This window comes from Stegodyphus dumicola, chromosome 2 (genome assembly GCF_044657685.1).
Source record: "Stegodyphus dumicola isolate Sdum_Otavi_A_Nest chromosome 2, ASM4465768v1".
Taxonomy (NCBI): Eukaryota; Metazoa; Arthropoda; class Arachnida; order Araneae; family Eresidae; genus Stegodyphus; species Stegodyphus dumicola.
In genome coordinates, this window is record NC_140769.1 from 214632986 (window position 1) to 214653193 (window position 20208).

The 20208-nt window shown below is 31.8% G+C and overlaps 1 protein-coding gene across 4 annotated transcripts in view; it reads left to right on the forward strand.

Moving 5' to 3' along the window:
• The window catches only part of LOC118197968 (sterol O-acyltransferase 1-like), a 156245-nt gene that overhangs the window by 83059 nt on the left and 52978 nt on the right, over positions 1–20208 (forward strand). The window contains exon 1 of one of the 4 annotated variants that reach the window (XM_035369540.2): positions 327–499. The exons of the other annotated variants lie outside the window; for them this stretch is intronic. The gene's annotated coding sequence lies outside the window, so the exon portion shown is untranslated. Of the gene's footprint in view, positions 1–326; positions 500–20208 lie in introns of those variants that run through there. 4 annotated transcript variants of the gene reach the window in all.

A 20208-nucleotide genomic window follows, 5' to 3' on the forward strand; every position in this document is an offset into this window, starting at 1 on the left:
CTACATAACTAGCTCGGTGAGCTTTCTATGGTTTTTAAAAATAGGTAGGCGTCAAATTCAGCCACTAAACACTTTAATTCTGGAATTTCGATTTTGCGTTAGGTATAATGGCATTCAGGTATGCTTAATTCCTTTGCGTTAGTAAATAAATAACAGCTGTTTCTTTTGAGCTGTTCAAAAAAGTTACTATCGCTCTACTTCTCCTTCCAAGATAATTCTGATAGCGTCGCTTTCGCTGTATGCAGTTTAGAGCTCTGCCGTTAGGTGGCGCGCACTACATTACTGCTTTCTTTACTAATAGTATTTGTTTTGTTTCTTTCAAATCGAAGTAAGCTTCGGCTATGTCAGAAGACATCTAAACTGATGTAAATTCTTAATCTTTTAATCTGTGAATTCGTTTAATATAATCTGTGGTTTACTTTGTAGTAATGCGATGTCACTTTATTGAGTTTAGTTTATTTTAGAGAACAGGTTGGAAGATAAAAAGTGGAAAAATCAGGTAAGAAAAAGTTAAATTTTAGATTATGTATTAGAATTGTTTTAATGTATATTTTTTAAGGGAACTTTAAAATGGTAATATTTTGAATAATATTCTTTAAAATGGATTTAGTTGAATGTAATTATCTTAAAGGTTTAAAAAAAAATCATTAGTATGAAGAATTTGAACGATCAGCATTGATGCTGCGCAAATTATCTTTGCTTATCAATTTTTTAAAATTTAAATTCTGATAAAATTATTCACTTCGTAGGTTAGGGACAAAATATTAATATATCCCAGGTTTCCCTAATGAAGTGCTGAAATCTAATTGAGTTACCTAAAGTCGGAACGGACGTTTTTAATGTGTGAAAATTTGGAACAGCTGATTATTATGTGTTTAACGCTCTTAAATTAAGGACTATGAAATATACTCCTATTTATAGTGTATAGTTTACTTTTATAATTCGACAATTATGTAGAGAGCGTGGAATTTTAAAATCTTTTTATTTTAACGTTTATAAAATTGGCGGAGATAATATCGTAGATAAATTTTTTGCAAACATACTTTAATAATGCTTATTTGTCTGTATTATTAAATAATAAAAAATATGTATGTATGTATGTTATTTGCAATGCCCCTCCTCCAAAAAAGAATGGCGGCATGTAAAACCGCCAAATTTTGTATACACGAATACTCAATGAATTTCTAATTTATTTTTGATTTATTTCATATTTTATGCGACTTTAATGAATTCTTGATTGACAAACTAGATGATTAGAAAGTAATGTGTTGCCACTGGGCAAAACATAAGATACTTATGTTTCAAATTTAGTAAAGTACTCGGCAATTTAAAAGAAATGTGTTGCCACTGCCCAATGTAAAATATTATCTTACACACACCTATTTGTTACCGTTTTGCAAAACGTAAGATATTTAATTTTTTTCTTTAAAATTTAATCTGTTATTAAGTTACAAACTAAGCCATTTAAAAGCAATGAACACAGTTCTTTATTTCTGTTATTATTTATTTCTATGAAATTGCACTAACTAAGCTTATTAAAAGCATTATATATATATATATATATATATATATATAATAATAATAATTTATTTCCTAAACCGTATTGATTAATTGATTATATTATCTCCTAAGTTTAATTAAAGTAGAATTATTTTAAAAGTGTGCATCCATACTGGTAAGTTATATTTTGAAAGATGTTTTGAAGTAATTTGAAAGCAAAATGTTAATAATGTTTTAACGGGGACTGGAGTTAAATCATCACGAAGAATAATATTACAATTGTAAAAGTAAAAATTAAAACATGTAATTATTGTCATTGATCGGAAATTAGTTGACTTTTCAAGGGGAACAAACCAACTCCCGTTCAATGATCAATAATTGATAGAAATACGTAAATATGAAAGTGTTTCGTCTTTACTCGAGTTATAAATTAAATTGATAAACAATTTAATTACAATATTTTGATCTTCTCATTATAATTTAAGTAAAGTATAATGAAATCGGTATGAATGCTTCCAACTTTTTCTCTTTATACTAGTTTTTCGGAAAAAAAAAAAAAAAAAAAAAAGAGAGAGAGAAACGAGACGCTGATCAAAAATGTTTAAACTGAAATTTTATACAGCACGTAAAACTGAAACCATGAATTCAAAAACACAGTCAGTTTAAACTTCTTTTGATTAATTTTATACATTACACTGGTCTTCCGTATAAATACTATACAATTTCGAATCTTTCTGTTTGTTAAATGCTTTTTTTAAAGATATATGCATTAACCTGATACTTCCAGCGATAATACATACTTTCGTTATCTCATTGGGGCTGTATTAACATGTTTTAGAAGAAGCATACATCTTAGTCATATATTTAGTTATTTCAATAAAGAAAAGAGCGATTCTCTTTATAAAATACTTATTTGAAAATACTAATTTTGAAAACAAGAACACTTCTATAAGTCGTAAGAATAACACGATTAATTAAAGAGCGTACAATAGGCAAAGATTGCTTATCTTTCTAGAGAACATTATTTGGCACTAAAACGGAAAAGATCCATAATGTTTTCATACTATGTAAATATTCGATTTTTTTTGGGGGGGGGTGCTTGGAAACGTTTTTCTACCCTATTTCTATACAATGCATATTTAATATTAACGCCAACAACAACAATATAACGAAGGACGGTCATTATTGTTTTCATTTTCTATCCTTAATCACTTACTAATGATTCTGATAATGGCTGCTGATTATTTCCATTTCGTGAAAAATTCAGTCGCAAGCATTTGGAGAGAGTATTATATTAAGCCCTGAATTTCTAACCCTTAGAAGAAAGGAACAAAACAAGAAAGCTACTTTCATTGATTAATCCAGAGCAGATGTTTCTTGAATGAATGAATATACACGTGTCTTAGCTTTGTTCACAAAATAGGACAGCAAAGACAGAGAATGTTCCAATTGAATTACAATCAGTTACATTAGGTCCATAGCGCAACGCTAGATGGAAAGTTTTTGCACTTGGCGTATTTTAATGATATCCTATTATAATAATTTGTTTTCAGGTTGCAAGAAGAGAAGAAAACATATTTACATAATTATCAAGACTCTGAGCACATTGCCTTCAAATCAGTGAATGTATGTTTTCATATTATCTTCACTCGTGTGGTAGTATTGTACGTGATTATCACAATGCAAATTATGATACGTAAAATGTTGTAAAAGGAAGTTCACAGAAGCATTTGTAGTATGGAAAATATTTTGGCAAAATTTGTTTCGCAAAATTATCTCGTTGTCTTGTTTTGAAATACTAGGTATACTTCTTTGGCTTGTAAAATAAGGTTCTGATTTCACTTCTACGCAACCTATACAAAATTGTTTTAGTTAGCGCCTCAGAGGTTGGCATGCCCAGAATGTGTTTGTGTATTGCGTGTATTTTAATTATGATAAAGCACACTAGGGCTATCTGCCTAAGAGGAGGGATGCCTTCGTGGAGGACTAAGGTAAACTGGCTCGTATACACGTTACACATGGGGAAAACCACGAAAACACCCATGCAGCCAGCCCGTTCGCGGGATTCGAACCTCGGACAGAACTACCAGTGTTCAGCGACTTTACCGCTCGGCCGCTGGTGGGCAACAGTCTTCCTGGAGAACTTTAAGTCTTCCTGAAAGATATCGCTGCTCCTAGACAGACAACTATTGCGAATTAATGTTATAAACCAATAAATCTCAATTTTCCTTTCTACTCCAGAAGGTCCATTAACTCTATAATGTCACTAACTCATATATGTTTCACATGAGAAATTCCATAACCAAACGTATGCCGCGTCCGTTGACCCCTTCTATCCAGACCACTGCTTTCACACACAAAAAAAAAAAAGGGGGGGGGGAGAGATGAAGCTTAAAAATGTTAGGTCAGGGTTATATGGTAAAATCAACAATTATGAATATTATTTTTCTGAATATTATTTACCCTTGAATACTTGTAGCTCGATCTGGGATCAAATCCTAAGAAACAAGCCCATTGTTCGGGAATTTCCCTGGTTATTCCTCTGTATAATGTGAATATGAATCAATTTTCCTTGGTGTGGTTTGACTACGACAAAGTACTCGAGGGCTATCTACTTAAGGGGAAGGATGCTTTCGTAGCAGTCTTTTTAAGGGAAACTGGCTCGTATATACACGCTACGCATGGGGAAAAACACGAAAACGCCCATGCAGCCAGCCCGTTCCCGGCATTCGAACTACAGATAGAACTACCAGTGGTCAGCGACTTTACCGCTCGACCGCTGGTGGGCCTTGCCCAGAATGATTTCCGTCAATAACCAAGGCTTACGGAATTGTGGTGTTATCTTAGCGAATGGTATCTAAATTCTGTTGCTTGTGGTGCAAACAACAGGATGTGGGAATTGTGAAACCGCACGGATAAATGAATGGTGTCGTCCCAAATGCGGTTAAGAAGGGGAGAATGACGTTAATTTGCGAAGGCAAAAGTAAACGGGTGCCCCGTTCAAATGCAACGCAAATTCTGGTAATTTTAGGTTATAAAATGATCCGTCGTCTCTCACCAGTGGCGAATTACCCACATTTAGAGTTGTCTTCCATTCAAAATGTCCATCGCCAATGTCTGAAATTCTGAATCCATTTCACAAAACGAGTCCTTGTTTCGGGGGGCGGGGGGTTAAAGTATGCGAAAAACATTTTTTATTTATTAATTATTAACTATTTTATTTCACCGTTTGCATTTGAAGAGTTTGCTTTGTCTAAACGTTATGAATGCTATTACGATTGAATTGCTTAAATTTTGGCAGCGGGGGAAGAAAGTAATAAATATTTTAGAAATCAGGCTCACATCTGTTAAAATAAGTGTTTTCTTTCTCTGTTTTGTTTCGTAGTTGCAGACTGCATTCTGTAAGAAACAAAAAATGACAGAAAAGCGTACTACTTAGTTCATAAAATGAGATTAAAAAGTGCATTGAAACCAGATATAATTTTAATGCTTATGAAGATACAGAATTTTAGAAATGATACAAATTCTGCTTTAAAAGTACATAGATAAAATGCAGTTTTAATTAAAGTTTTTTCCCCACTTCCATAATTTCATATTTTCCGGACAACCAGTACAGTGGTTAATGATTCTGATTGGAGTACCAAAGGGCCCGGGTCCAAATCCATTATGACTAAATATGTATTTGCCAGTGATAAATATATTTGGCCTTCAAAAGAGGATTTTCCATGATCTTTCGACTGTTCGATTTAGTATAGCCCAGATATCTGAAATTTTACTGTATTGTGTTTTCGATTTTTTAGTCTTGCAAGTTTCAAATATACTTAGGTTTGTGATCATATTCTAATGTACTGTCGTGCATGGCAGATTTTTTGCCGTTACTGTTGGAAACACGATTCGTCACGCTTCTTCTTTGATGTTTTTTATGTATGAATGCGGTGAATAATTCAACAGCTTTAGTATACTGAAATTGAACGCAATTAGTTGCGCAGTATATTTTATCGTGTTGTTTCATTTGTAATTTTTTTGATGTTATTCATTGTTCATTCGATTATGTTATTAGTTCTTTCGTTTTTACATAACTTTGTTCTAAGGCGTCGCACTTCGTATTTTGTTTCTCTTGTGTGTACATGTATTCTTCTGTGAAATAGTTGTTAAAAAAATAGTTAATTATGTATGGATTAGTAATTAGGTACTTAAGGAAAAAAATATGTATTTAACTATTAGCAATTATGAATTTAAACTCTTGCTCATTTAATTATTTAGCACATTCAGTTATATTTCTCATAATTCGAAACTTTTATCATGTTATTCGATGAGGGGTAGGGCTATGGCGCCCAGGCACCCTGGTGGTTAAGCACCGCAGTTCAACAAACTTTGTTCTGGATTAATGGTAAGATGGTAATGGTTTGTTCGGGATCAATTAATCTTTGTCAATTTTGTGTTTATTAACCTAAAATGTGTGTTACAAGTGCTTTCTGTGAAATTTTTTAAAAAAGTATATACATGTAGAGATGTACATGAAAAGCGATTGTACGAATGTGCAAAATATAGAAATCTTTGAATGCAATCTCTCAAATCTCCTTGAAAAGTCACGGACTCATGAGTTATCCTCATGAGTTATCCTGTAACTATTTTCTGTCTCACTAATCTGATTTTCCTATCTTGTGTAACAGCTTTAAATATTATTAAAATCTTGTAGTTTAAATAATTTAAATAAATGAACATTAAGGTATTTGTGAATGGCAATATTTGAAACCAGACTCGAGTGCCACGTGCGACTCTCGCGCGAAGAATGTAATTTATTTTTAAATGTTAGTATTCCTTCTTCTTGTTTTGTATGTCGTTATTTTGAGTGTTAAATAAAGTTTTTTCTGTGTTCCATCATTGGAGTTGCTTCATATTGCCAAAGAAGTATCACACTTGGCTCTGTTAGTAAGGCGTAGAAGAAGTACTAGTCAAGTCATTAAGTAATTTATTCATATCCAAACAAATAATTAAAATGATTATTTATGCTCATTTTGTAAGCTTTAAAAGATTTTAATACTGAGCACGTACATCGCAAAAATAGCATTGCTTACAGTAATGGGAGTGTTTATAAAATTTAAAAATTGATATTTATAATAAATATAAGCAAGTAAAGACCGAATTATGCTTGTTTTCTTTAAAATGGCCACCGGCTAAATTCGATAAAACCTGATTCATAGTGGCCAAGTGGATTAATTTTTTGTTTTGACGATTTTCTTCAGTGTAACTTAAATAACAAAAATTAACTTTCCCATACGGTTAGTCTTTCGTGCAGACATTGCTTACGAACATGCGCAAGAAGCACTTTTTTTCACGATTCACTTGATATGGCATTTTTTCATTTCATTGGCTCAAATTTAATCCTTACATTGTAGGTCAATTCACTTCATTGGTTCAGTTGGATTAATTCTTTTCCCTGGTTCAGTTTTGACCCTTGTGTTACAGATCAAAACATTTGATTGGTTCTTCATATCATAGGTAATTTCCAGTTACGATTTCAGGTGTTCTCTTCCATAAATCTGATTACTTTTAACAACATCTGGTGTATGAGTTTCATATGCAAGTTAAAACTGCTTTATGTCAGTAGAAAACTTACTCTACTAATTAATTCTTTCTTGGAAGGCAAGTAATTACCTTAAACGTTCACACTGGAAATTCGTATTCTGCTCATATGAAAGTTCATGCCTGAGTATTGCAGGTTTCAATTTTTGTTTCTGTGTTGTATGTATTTAATGGATCGGAGGCTTTTGTTCTAAGTTGTACGTTACTTATCGAATAAAAATGACGCAAAATAGCTGAGTGGTCACATTCTATAATTTATTCCAATTCTCGCGTTGTTCGACAGGGATTCTCATAAAGGTACTGATTTAAGCGATCTTCGTCAGATTTTGAGAAATCTTCCTGATTGTGGATCATCATATAAGTCAAATCACTTTCCTTGGAACTGACAAAACGATTTCTTTGTCATACTTTCAGCAGTGGCATTATTCTCGTACCCACCACAAGTTGTTTTTGTGGCTATTGCTGCTATACATGATCCTGGGCTCAGACAAACAAGGTTTGCTAGACAGGTACACCAGTAGAATAGCATTACGAATTTTCGAACACACATAAATTTCTAAAAAGTAGGAAATAATGGAACTGGATGATTCTTGGTTAAATTCAAAAAGCAGAATGTACCGGAAATGTTTAACTTTGTGTACATGACAGTTCCATTTTCTATTGTTTCGTCTGCAAGGTAGACAAAATGCGTTCAGAATATTGTTTTTCCACGAGCACAGAATTACAATCTAAGCAGTAACAATGGATAATGTGCAACAAACTCTTGAAAATCCATAGTTCCAACTCACAACAAAAGACTACGAACTTATGCAACGACTGATGAGGAAGCTTCGAACCTTGAAATATCGATATTTCTATAAACATATGAATCTGCTTATCAAGAAATGCATAATACTAAAAAGGTTATGGTAATATCCCACAAAAATCCAATATAAATTGTTAATTATTTTAACTTTTAATCATGAATGGCGACCTTTCTAACGAATTAGATCATCAATAGCAAACTTTCGACGAAATTTTAAAATTTCATTAAATCTGCAAAAGACGGCTACATTCCTAAATACAACGTATAATTAGATTTGTATGTTTTCAATTTCCTAGTCACAGACTTATTTAGCAGTAAAATTTTTTAACATTATTTGCTTCTAAATGAGGAAAAAGTTTTGTGTATTCCTTATTTCCAATAATTTCATTTTTTTTTTTAAACCGAAAACGCGTTATTAGTTTTTCAGTAAAATTGCGATCTTCACTTAAGTGAACTTTAAATGGATTTGGGAAGCAAAATACAGTGTAGGTGAAACAAAATAAACAAAACGTTTTTTAGTTACCAAAGGCAAACTTTCTGTTGACATTTACATAGCTTTAAGAATTCTTTTCGTCCAATAGCCTTGCACCGAGAAAATACTCGCACCAAGTTTCGCCTTGCGAAACATTACAGTCTGTCCTTCAAATCAAAATTTCTATAATCAAATCGTTGTCATAAGCAGTTAATCCTAAATAATCCGAATTCTTTACGCTTTATTTATGTTACATTATATATTATATCTACTTTTTATTAAATGCAAGTTGCTGTTTCTATTTTGTAAATATATATATTTTTTTTCTTTTGCAAGCTGCAAGTAACACCTTTTTTCAAAAACTGCGCTCATGTTGATGGCCAAAGTATAAAAATTAAGGAGATATTGAATTTTAATCCCAAGCTTTATTTTTATTTGGAGGTATAAACGTATAAATAGGGTTTTGGGTATTTTTTTGAATTATATACAACCAGGCATTCGGAATTAACAAAAAAAAGTTTAAATTCAAAGATCTGCGGTAATATGAAAGTGCAAAGAAAAAACGGATAATAAAGTAATAGTAAAAAAAAAAAAAAAAAAAAAAAAAAAAAAAAAAAAAAAACGCTTCTTTCAGTTTTGAAAATGAATTAAATAATATACTGGAAAGTGAATTCCCAGATGTTTCGTCAAATAATGAATTCGGGGGGGGGGGAGAGGAAACCAAAGCCTTAATAATAAATTGCCCAGGGTTCTTTGGGGGGGGAAGGCTAAAATTCTGAGATATAAAAAAATAGGGCAAAACAAAATGTAGCTTCCAATGTATCTGAAATAAATTTAGGCAGGTGAAAAATTCGCAGCACTTTTATTTATGGGAGAAAAAGCGCTAAAAATCAAGGCAGTAAGATTTGTATTTACTTTACCTATGGAAAAATCCATAAAATATTGTTACGAAATGTAAAGGCGCGGTGAGATAGCTTCCCCGCAAAGCAGTTTTAGGATTGCCATAAAATAGCAAGGAAGGCAGGGTTGCCACATTTGGCGACAAATTTGGCTATATACCATGGACGGTTGGAGAACCTTCTGGAACGAATTCTTACCGGTTTAGCCCAGAATGTTCTCGAACACCAGTCAAAAGCTATATAAACCCTGCTGGTACGCGGAGAATTGGTTACGAGTTAGTGTGGGTGTGTCTCGCATAGAGTGCGAGAGAGTCAGTATCGAATTGGTGTCTCATCTAGCGAGTCAATCCCTGCGAAGTCAATCTAGTTGACAGCCGGGCAGCGAGTGCCGAGTGGGTCGTCGAGCGCACCGAAGGAGTCTGTTAGTGTATCGCGGTTAGTGCATCGTCGAGAAAGCGTGTTGAGCTCCGGGAACGACTGAAGTCAGGAGCTGTGCTCGTGTGTCGTCGAGTGCATCGCGAGTTGTAGCGTGGAGAGTCTCGAGAGTACGTAGAGTTTCGAGAACGACCAAGCAGAGTCGAGATCTGTATTCTAGTGCTTTGCGGTGAAGCTGTCTCCATCGTAATAGCCTGATAACCTAGAGGCTGGGCTGTGTCGCTGATCGTGTCAGCGTGTTTATGGTAGATCTTCGACGACTGTAAAAGTGTTTTGGAGATGTCCTAATTAATATTGGTAAATAAAGTGTGTTTCGATACTTCATCCAGTGTCGTCGTTATTCACTCCAAATCTACGAACCCCGTACGAACGTGAAGGAAGAAAATAACGTAACAACAGGTGTCATAAGAGAAAAACGCAACAGATGTATGTTTTAAAACGGAAAGAAATAAAAGACGGAAGGAGTACGTGCTTTTGAATAGTCTAATGCTTTTAGGTTGCGAGAAGTCCAAATGCAACTTTGAAACTTCATGTGATTTTGGAGATGATAATTTGATGATCATTAACTTTTATATGATAACTTTATAGGAGTTTCCAGGTTTAGATAAATATATTGAGAGAGATAGAGAGTGATGCGCATTTAGCAGTTGAGAATTAAACCAGATTATTATTATTATGCGCAAATGTGTAAAAAATAGCATGTTTGATAAAATTAATTTGTTATGTAAAACTTCTGGGTCCTCTAAATTTATCACTATGTAAATTGAAAATAGCATGTTTAGCGAAAATTACCGTGTGGAAAATTTTAGAATACGAATATAAAATAGCTTCTTTACATGTAAGCAGTATGAAAATTTCCTTTTTTTTAAACTTTGAATTAAAACAGAATTGCCTTAACTATCAGGTTCTGATTAGTTTGGAACCAAGATATCGAGTTTTTTTACAAGTGAATGGAGTAGCCATAAATTGCTCAATCTCTGTTTGTGTCAATTATAAGATAATTTTCTCACAACAGAGATTTTAAAATTCTGAGTGAGTTTATCACTGATTTAGGTGTTGCAATGTCCCGGCGTCGGATGATAAAGTTTTCGCTCTTTCTTCGTTAAAATATGTATGATACATTAAGTATAAAAAATCTTGTTAAATTCCTTTAATAAGATGACTATTTTCAGCAGGAAATATATAAAGTATAACTACAGAAATCCAAGCTGAGACAAGAGCTCAATCGGGTATTAAAAAATATAGATCAATGTATTGTCATTTTCATGTAAATAAAATTTGGAGTTATAAAACGAGTGAGAGGATTTGCATTTTTCATTTCTCCTCCTCCTGTTTCTTTTATCTTTCTCTCTTTTTTCCTCTTTTTATCCAATTTTATTTTTACCAAGATAATACACTATTTTTCTTAAAACAAAATGCAGAACTTCCTTTTTTTTTTTTGACAATTTAGGCATTGAAATTCGTTTAATTTGACTAAGAGGCCTGTATTTAAAATAAAATAGAGAAATGTGTTTCTTTACGTATATCCTAAAACATGAATTTTTTAAACTAAAACTAAACACAGAATTTCTTTTTATTTGTAGGAAAAAAGACGAATGACCTTTTCCGACTTTTTAACTTAAAAAACATTTGTAATGGTTAAACAATGATTTAACTGAGTAAATAAAGATTAGTAAAGCAGTATATCCATACTGTCTGGTATATTAGCTACATGTTGACTGATAGTCAATTGAAATGTGTCTTTTAGAATAATGGACACATTTAATTTTTTTATTCTTAATTAGGTAAATTTATACTAAGCTATTTTTTCTATATGCATTTAAACTTTTAAGGTTTCAAAATTATCCCTTTCTGACCATAAACGCAGTGCCTTAGAGCCAAATGAATTAATATTGGGAATTTGGATGGAATTATCAAAGAAAATGATTTCATGTTATTGGATTCAGTATTAAGGAAAGTGCTATCTAAATTTAGAAAAATAATGAACGAATAAATTTTTTTAGCAATCAAATTTATAAAATCAAGATAAAAGTTTAATATTAATATTATCAAAGAAAGTTTTAATGCTCAAATTATATATGAGCACAAATTTAACACAACTAAAAGAATTGCAAAAATTGAGATTAAAAAAAGGGTTTTGAAATAAAAGTTGCAAAACCCTCTTTTTAATGTGTTAATTTTAAAATGACTTATTTTGTATTAACAGCGATTATCGCTAAAATGATGCTTTTTTAAATCCAAGAAGTAATATAGGGTGGCCCAGAAATCACTTTACATTTTGAAAATTAAATAACTTTTTCTTAAATGACTGTATTTAATTAATTCTTTTTTACTTTTTGCTTATTCACATGTCCATTCAAATGGAAATGAGCTTCATCTCCCATGATCAACTTGTGAATAAACTCATTGTCATTTCTTGCAGTTCTCTGAAACCTGACAGCATAATTTACTCGTTTCTGAAAGTCTGCTGGTTTTAAAGATTGCACTAATTGAACCTTGAAAACGCGTCACTAAGTTCCTTATTGCAGGCCTACTAGGGGGATGTCGAACATTAAAATGGTACGATCTTTGCGTTGCAACAATTGACCGTCCATTTTCAAAGTAAAATTCAATTATCTTCACTCGTTGTTCTGTTGTAAACTTATCCATGCCAAAAATTTCCAGGGATTATATTTTTTAATTCTGAAAAGAGAGAAAGAAATATATTAATAGAAAAAAAGTTATTTAATTTTCAAAATGTAAAGTGACTTCTGGGCCACCCTGTACTTCTTGTAATCATAATACTTACATTTGCTGGCAATGCAAAACTTTTAAAATGTATAGTTAATATTTTCTATTACCGTACATTTTTGAATGAAAATCGATTCATGAATAAACCGAGAGGTTACGTGTCGCTGCAAGCCGACTTTATATTCACCTTATAAGTTCAGTTATATGTATTACCAAAAGGGCAAATAATTGATCAACTAACTTAGTCAGCCCGAGCTGAAAATATCGATTCTCCTTCAGCTTCCATTCGAAAAACAGACGCAAGAGCATTATAGGAAAAAAAAAAAAAAAAAAAAGGTAAGGGTCCATTGTTAGAGCCAGTAAAATTTCTCATTTTCAATTCTTCCAAATTTTGGGCATCATTTGATATTAGCAGTTTGTTATTTTGCTTTGGTTCTCAGTTACGATGAGCATTCTCAAAGGAGTCGAGACTTTTTCTCTCTCAGCCGTGCTTTCGGTTTTACGAGTAAAATATGCCTCTATTAAAAAAAAAAAAAAAAAAAAAAAAAAACTGAAATGTTTCAGATTTTAAATTACGCCCAAAGGGCCGTTTTTTAACATTTTGTGTGTTACCTTTCTTTATTAAATATCATGTTCCTCGCACTTAAACCATAAGATCCAGTGCAACAGCAATATCGCAAAATAGTTTTAAAACGAGCATATCTTTAGAATTTCCGATACAGAGACTCACGCGCTGGAGATAAAAATGTTTTTTCTGCACAACGTTGCCATTGCTCGCTTTGAAATCCTTGAGTTTGTTAATCAAAAATTCGTCAAAGTTTTAAAAAATAGGAAATCGATCATAAAACAAATTTCAAATTTCAAATTTGGTCTTCCACATGCTCATATTCGTTGGAGGATTACGTTATTCAAAATTCGATGACTCTATGTACCGTTATTTTATGACAATGTGAGAAATCTACATACATTTACGCAGATTTTCATTATTTAATTTCTTCAAATATAATGCAGGACTCTAACATTTTATGGCAACAGTTTGAAAAGTGAACCGACATTTATCCGTCCGACGCAAAATGCCAAAACGAAAGTAATAGTCCTTCGGGACTCAAGTCCCTTTGGACTAAAAAGGATTGCGTATTTACTAGATTTAAACTAAAAGTTACCGCCTTTGCGGAGCAATGCTATGGACTGAACTATAGTTGGTATTATCTACGAGCCATTAGAGAATGTCACTGTAGATATACGTGTAGGATTATGCTACTTCTGCTATACACAGTCTGTAATTGCTTATCCGTTATTTTTATAGTTTTTTTTTTTTTTTTTCCTTTTTTTTACTTCCTAACTTTCCATAAATCAAACTTCTCATGTTCTGTATTTATCAAAATGTCTTCAAAAACTATCTAAATGTTTTTTTTTTAATTGTGCATTGTATTATGTTATATTTTATAACAATGAAATCAGGGGTTCCCAAAGGGGTTGGTATACATCCTCTGAGGGACGATGATGGGGAATGTGTATAATTCATCCATATAATTAAGATCTCATTGATTGCAAAAAATTTATTAGTAAAAGATAGATAATTATTTATTCTTTGTATATAGCTATATCGTATAGTATAGAAGAAATCATAAAAAATTAATATAAGGCGAAAATACATAAAATTTATTTAATACATTTTTTAAATCAATAGTATTTTTTTAAAACGTGAATTTTTTAAACAATAAATGCAGCAGAAAAAATTAAATTTTAAGAAGACAAAACGCAATAGAAAAATACGAAGAAAGCAAAAAGGATGAATCTCAGCAAAATCTTGCGTCTATTATTTCAGACACGCTGGCCGTTGAAACTTGTTATTCTCGACTAGGAATTACATCATCAATTATGTAACTATACCCTTTATATTTTACAAGAAGACTACAAACTAACTGCTGCTCCCTGCCTGCCATTACAATAATATTGTATGCTGTATATTATAGAAAAAAGTGTAAGGGGGTCGATGAAGAAAATCTTTCTTTTAAAAGGGAGCGATGCAAGAAAAAAAGTTTTTAAATTAGCGAAAAATTAAAAAAAAACCTGTAAATAAATTAACAATAAATTTATCTCTTTTTCTTAAGAAGGAAAAGTCAATAGTTATGACATAAATTTCGAGTACCTTATAGTTCAGATAGATGGAACTCTAATACAGTTGCACTTTTTGTCACAAAATGACGCCATAAAAAAATCGAAGATGAATTTCATTGCAATCAGAATGGCTGTTTTCTAAACTTGAAAACGGAAGTGTATCAAGATAGATTTCCTTCCGTTTTAAGCAGAGGAAAATAGGTACAGAAACGGAAAACACAGCTGCTAAAATGTAGAAAAGAGGATTAACTTTCTTAAAAGCAAGAGCCGGTTCTTGATTTAAAAGAAATATATATATATATATATATAACTCATTTTTTTTTACGTAAATTCGCAGACTGATATCAAAATATTGTATTTGTACTCGATATGCTTGAGAAATGTTAAATGACAAGAGTACGCAGTGGCCTTCTTTGAGCTGGAACGTGAATTAGCGATGCGTTATATATGTATGCTTCAGATCACTGTTGCCAAATCCGGTGTGTCATATTCTTGTAAAAAAACTTTAAAATGCATTAATTTTAAATAAATCTATGCGGCAAGATACTAATCACAGGAAGATTTATGAGATTAAATAAGCGATGCGAAGAATTATAAGATTAAGTTTATATATAGTTTACCCTTTCGGATTAATTATTAATAAGAACAGAAAATAAAAAGCGTATATGAATAATGCAGTTTCAGTTACCTTCATTAAAATGCTTTGTATTTTGGTCTTTTTGGAAATATTTTAGGCCTCGCCACATTCGCAGTGGTTAAGATTGCTGATTATTGAGAGTTCGAGTTGGCTTCGATCTCAGGCGAACGAACTGGTTGCATGGTTGGTTTTCATGGTTTTTATCGTGTGTAACATGAATTCAAAGCATTTTTCCTTAGTAAATCCTCCACAAAAGCATTTCTACCCTTAGGCCGTTAGCCCTTTTGAACATTGCCATATTCAGCTAATGTAACCTAACCGAAATACTTTAATCTACAGTTTAGTTTTAAAATCTTATGATAGCAACTAAATTTATTTTCAGGTTACGTAACGTGATTACATGATCGTTTTCATTCCATCGAAAAATAACGTCATTATCTGCAAAATATCTGACAATATTAGCTAATATTTAGTACTATGAAAACAAGGACCTGTCTTAACGTGAAGAGCGCTGTTTATAATAGCAATATGATGAGGTAATTTTCAGGTTATATAACATGATCTTGTTCTTCTATCGAGGTAGTAATTGCATAAAGTTAAAATAATCTGAAAATATTAGTTAACATTTTGTATCATGATATCGGAAAATGCTGTCAAATGCAAGCCTTAACAATAAATGTGCTGTTTCTCGCCAATGATGCAAATGTCCAATAATGTAGTAATTTATACTCTTTATATATATATATTTTTTCTGTTAACGTACATATTTGGAATTGCTGATTAGGACAAATTCTACTTTCGCTTCCCGGCATGTCGTTTTTATGGTGATGCCTACTTTTAGTTTAAATAGCTTTTTATAGCTAAATTTTATGGATATAAAAGCGCAAGCACTTATATTTTGCGGGTTGTTTGCTTCAATGCTATTGGACAGAACGCTCACAGAACCATGAAGAAGTATACAGAAGAATACAGAACGCTCTGAAACTTTCTCTTAGATAGGACCCTCGAAAACTTGTTGCAAGCTAAAACTGTCTTCGGACCCTGAAGACAAGTAACTGGGAAAGCCCTCGTTGTTGCCTATAATGCTTGATTGTCAATTTATGATACTGATGTTATTCTAATGATTACTAAGCTTTTTGCAGATTATTAATGAATACTTTACAGTTAAGTGTTGCAGTTGTTCATGATCTAGAACACTCAGAGTAGCATATATGTAACCCGCAGTCACAAAAACATGAATTAATGGAAGATTATTTCGACAGCGTAGTCTCTTTCCACGGCCCATTAAAATAGGAATCTTTAAGCTAAGCTTTTCTATCTTTGTCGTTTATGTCCACTTTCCAAAATTATGATAAATCAGGGAATGATTTTGAAGGTTTTTGTTATATATGGCTCTAGATCTAGTCTTTCGGACCTAAACAATATTCAGGGGCTCTCTATTGCAGTCCGATTATCGACTATTTTAAGTATGCTACTTTAAAAGGGCAATTCCATCTCCTTTCTAGTAATTCTATTTTATAGTGTGACCAAAAAATTATGTCCCTTGAATTTGGACTGTGTGAAAAATTATTTTTGAAAAAGAATTTCTTTTGTTGAATTTATTAAGAATTATTTTTGCCCATCTCTGTAATATTTTGGTTCATTTATTTTATTTTTTATTGCATCTTTTCACGGACTAGTGAGCTTTATATCGCCATTTTCAGAACTGCGTTCATGTTTGGGTTATTATATCTAATTGTAAAAAAGAATTATGTTTATCATTATAGTTTGTCATTTTCTATGAAAATCTGTTTTTATTGCCGTTATAGTATATAATGCTTGCGTTACGCGTCGTAAACTCCTCTTTTCGCCACTAGCTCAAAGATATCTCTGACATGTCTCATTTTCTTGTAGTTTAGAGGTAAATGCGTCTCATTGTACAAACCGGTGCTTTCCACTGGTTTCGCGTGGGAATTTATAAAATGCTTCTGTAATTTCAGTTGTTTTATGCTAATCCCCCTCCTCTACCCTCAAACACAGGAATATTTTGTTTGAAAGACCGCAAGTATACGGTAGAATAATGGTGCATGTTTTTTATTACACTCTTGAAATTATTTATATATTTTTTGTTACTTGTATGCTCACCTAACTGTGAAGAAGCTGTTAGTTACATATTCCCAGGAAGCTTGTTATTGTTTCAAAATAGCTCTGAATATCATTTGCAACATGAAATACCATGTATATATAAAACTATTTAAGATTAAAATATCGTATTTACGTTAAGACAGAAATAAATGAATTCAAGCGAGTACCTACAGTTAACGCAATATATTACTTCGATATTTTAGAAATTTACGAATAAAAGCGCGGAAAAACAGTTTAATATTTAGCTTTAACCATTTTAGCGTCATCTGTATGGAAATTGAAGCTTATAAAATTAATTCACTCTACAGCAACTAGAATTTACTCAGGATGCTTTGAGCTGGCCTTTATGGTTCATTTATTATTCATTTTGCGGCTACTTTGACAGCGAGAAAATGAAGCCCTGAAAAAATTTTAATAGCTTTTAGGCTTTAAAGCGCTTAAATTCCTGTATCCATCGACAGTTTTTTTATAATCAGATAAACAATCTTAGTTTTATGTTGCGTCACCAATGTCTTGCAAACAACAGAACAAATATCATATATAGGTGTACGGATTATTTGTAAATCCTGGAATCCCCTTCTTCCAATTTAAAAAGTAAATCCTCCAAAAGTGTGAAACATGCACTTTTTATTGGATTGTGTTATTTAATAGAACAATTTAAAATATAAACCTCCCACCCTTCCAACACCAAAAAAGAGCTTTTTAAACCATATTATGCACAAATATTAAAACTTAAACCAAATATAACAAAAAGGCTGTCTGAAAATACAGATTTTTTTATAGCCATGAAATAATGTAAGTTCTGTTTCAAACTTAAATAGCGGAATAAATATCATGTAAATAAGAATGCTTTTTAATCATGGGCAAACTTTCGAGTCATATTTTAAAGCATAAAAATAGTTTGATTATAAAGAATTATACATACAAATATTAATACTTTATCATCATAACATACTTTCCAGTTTAAAACATGACTTTAGAGAAACATTTGTACTTGACTTCTCTTTCCTAATACACAAACCTCTAAAACTTCATGGTTCTGGATGATTTTGGCCTTCTATGGAAAGAAGTCACCTTTGATGATATTGCTATTAACGATTATTAATTTGCATAACATTATTGCTGTGCACAAGACTCACGGTATTTATGAAAAAATCATTACATTTTAATTAATCACATTTTAAAAGCATTAAATTTTTATTTAATTAATTTGTGGGATTTGCAAATGGATTATAGAATGAAATATTGCATCAGTATAAAAAGCTTTTACTATAGAATGAAATATTGCATCAGTATAAAAAGCTTTTACTATATATATATATATATACATCAAAACAAAACGCTTTCCCCTTCGATTTCAAAGGGCCAAGTGTCCCATTTGTCCCATAGCCTGTGGCGCCCATGACAGCAGTAGTTGAGTGGCAGAAATTACTAAACCAATATTATTACTTCATCTCTCATTTTATTTCCTGTGAGTTGTCTGTTGACCTGAGATTTAGGTAGTTTTTCCCCACATTAAATACTTTCCTTTAAAAAGGGCTTCCTTAAAGGTAGTGTTTTTTTTTTTTTTTTAAAGGTGGATAATGTGGATAATCCTTGCGTTTTCCGCAAATAATGATGCAATCCTTAGGAAAAAGCTTACGAAGTAATGGGCCGATATGTTAAGTTTAATCGTGTATAAATAATTGCAAAATTTTGTTTTAATTTATTATGGGGAAGCACACAAGGGTTATCTGCCTTAGAGGAGGGTTGCTTTCATTGTGAACTTTCTAATTGTGATCTGTGAACTTTCTAATGTAATTGCTTACATTTACTTACACGTGGGGAGAACTTTGAAAACGCCCATGCAGGCAGCTTGTTTTTTGAAATTCAAACCCGTTCCGAATTAGCAGTCTTCAATCGGCCGTTGACAAATCTTTGTAAAAGTTAGTCAACCATCAAAAAAAAAAAAAAAAAAAAAAAAAAAAAAAAAAAAATATATATATATATATATATATATGTAAAAATAGATTTTTATTGAATTCAATGTATAACAACTTATTGTAGATGATTTATTTCGCTGTAGACTCATTCATTTTTCTTTGAAAAATAAGTTTCTTCTTAAAACAATTTTTTAAAATGTTTCTTAATGTTACATTTATGGCACATATAAAATTAACTTAACGTATTCGAAATGGCTTAAACCGCCAGCATTAATTGCACTGTCATAAGTAAACGTGAAATTTTTTATGAGTTTTTAACTAATGTCATAAAATTGAAATAATTTTATCCGCGTGCTTTGCACACCTTTTTATGTCATTTAACTATGTTTTATTTCCGATACAGATGATAATTCTTAACCTTCACATTCAATGATTAAATGTTGTTATTTTAACCAAAATGTTTTCGAACTTTTTTTTTTCTTGATCTGTTTTACGAATAAGCGGATAATTGTATTCTTATCAATATATCTAACTTGTTTAAAACCTGGTGTTATCTTATCAGTAAACCTTAATTTGATTAGAATTCCAAAAATATTGCAAAAGAGACTACAGCAGTTACAGAAGTAATGTTTTCATGTCTGCAAAACTATATCACAATAAAAATAAAATGAAGAATGCCGTTCGGTGATTTATAAAAGTTCTTTTGTTGCAACTGAAATTAAAAGTAACTAACTTTTTGAAACGGCACTTACTTTCTCTAAATGCCATAGAAAATTCTAAATTTACCATATAGGAAATACCCAAACAGTAAGTCGAGTAAAGGAATATGGCTTAGTTTATTCATAGTAAACATTAATTAATTAACCTAATAACTATCAAAATTCCCGTTTGAGAAAACAGAGCTTGCGCGTTCGGCCTTCAGCTTCCGTGAGTGAATTTGCTGTTTGGATTGGACCCCTGATAATCTTTGTTAAACT